The sequence below is a fragment of the Arvicanthis niloticus genome, chromosome 13 (genome assembly GCF_011762505.2).
Source record: "Arvicanthis niloticus isolate mArvNil1 chromosome 13, mArvNil1.pat.X, whole genome shotgun sequence".
NCBI classification, from domain to species: Eukaryota; Metazoa; Chordata; class Mammalia; order Rodentia; family Muridae; genus Arvicanthis; species Arvicanthis niloticus.
The window spans coordinates 60,336,681-60,338,621 of NC_047670.1; positions in this window are offsets into that span (position 1 = coordinate 60,336,681).

Here is a 1,941-nt window from a genome sequence, read left to right on the forward strand (position 1 = left end):
CCCATGGTTTAGCATGTAATCTAGTACTACGAAGGCAGAGAGCAAAGGCTTCCTTGGGCTTGCTGGTCAGCCAGTCTACTCCAGAAGTTGGGCTCCAGGTTCAATGAGAGACTCTGTCTCAAAAAGTAAGGTGGGAAAAAATAAGGCAGGTAATTGAAGAACTCACTGTCCCCCATGTACACATAAACACACACACACACACACACACACACACACACACACACACACACACTCTCCAAAAAGTCTTCCCTCTCCCAAAACGTCTTTAGGGGTTGTTAAAATATTTGTAACAATGTTATTAAGGAAGCTGGCTAAAGGGCTCAGGAGATAAAGGTGCTTGCCGCACAAGTTTGCCAACTTGGATTTGATCCCTGGAACCCACATAAAAAGTCTGATTTATACATCAGGTGTGTATCTAATCGCAGCACTTCTGTGAGATAGGAGTCAGAAACAGGAGAATCAGCGGCAAGTTCCTGGAGTGTACCCTGCAGCAGAAATGAGTGGCTCAACCTCAAACGAGGTGGAAGGAGACACTCCTGAAAGTTGTCCTCTGACTTCCTCATGAATATTAATAAGGTTTTTTTTTTTTAATGTACTGTTTCCACAGCATTAGGCATACTCACCTTGCTATGCTGCCATCAGCATCCATTCCCACACCTTCATTATCCCAAGCTGAAACTCGTCTGGTCAGTAAGAACTCCACACCTCCGCTGGCCTTGGAGCCTAGCAACGCTGTTCTCCTGTCTATGGGCTCTCTGGTGGAACTGTTGAACAGATCTCATGATTGGATACTTTGTGTCTAGCTTCCTTCCTCTAGCAAGTTTTCAGGGTTCAATTCCGCTGTAGCTGATGGGAGAACTCGAGTCCTTTCTAAGCCTGATGATGTCCCTTTGTATGGATTTATGATATCAGCTTCACCCACTGACCCATCCATGACCCTTTGGAGCTGTTTCTAGAATTTCTACCTTTCCTCTCCTTGGAGCAGGAGTGCACAGCAGCCTGACAACATTCTTGCTTTCAAGTCTTTGGATACATACTGACAAGCTAAATTGTCGAGTCACATGGTAGCTCTAATTTTTCCATAAGGGTTTCCGAAGCAGTTACGTCATTTTGCATTTCCACCAGCAACACGAAAAGGTTCCAGATTCTCCGCATACTTGCCAACACCTTTTCAAACTTTCCATTTTTTTCAAGTTGCTTGTGTTCCCTACATTCATATAATGAATTTTAGTAATTTTTTTTCTGTACTTGCAACCTCAGTGTGAAGTTTTGCTTTGTGAATTAGGTTTTTTTTTTTTTTCTCCCCTGTTGATTGGCTGTATGAGTCTTAGACAGCTACATAGTCTTTGAAAACATGCTGGATGGTGGTGGCGCACGCCTTTAATCCCAGCACTTGGGAGGCAGAGGCAGGCGGATTTCTGAGTTCGAGGCCAGCCTGGTCTACGGAGTGAGTCCAGGACAGCCAGGGCTACACAGAGAAACCCTGTCTGGGAAACACCCCCCCCCCAAAAAAAAAAAAAAGAAAAAAGAAAACATTCACGTCCCTTGCCTATAATTAAATTGGGGGTTTCATTGTTGCATTTTCGCCCTCTATGTAAACTAGGTATCTATTTTTTGGCTACAAGGGACCTATCACTTGTTGAAACATTTGTTACCATTTAAATGTAGAAAATTCATCTTAAAGAGATAGAAACAAGAAGACCTAGTATTTGCATATTTGACAGGTAACATTACACATCTAGGCACGGCAAACCAGAGGAAAGGAAGAAATGAAACTGGCAAAGCCAAGACCGAATAATAAGATGAGCGTTAATAACAAAGGGGTTCCCCATCTAGGGCTGTGTGTGGCCACAAATAGGGCTATGGTCGGACTTCACAGCAACACCAGCTACAAAAAGACAAAGGGCAAGGCAGTACTGTAGGGTATTGACCCTATTTCTA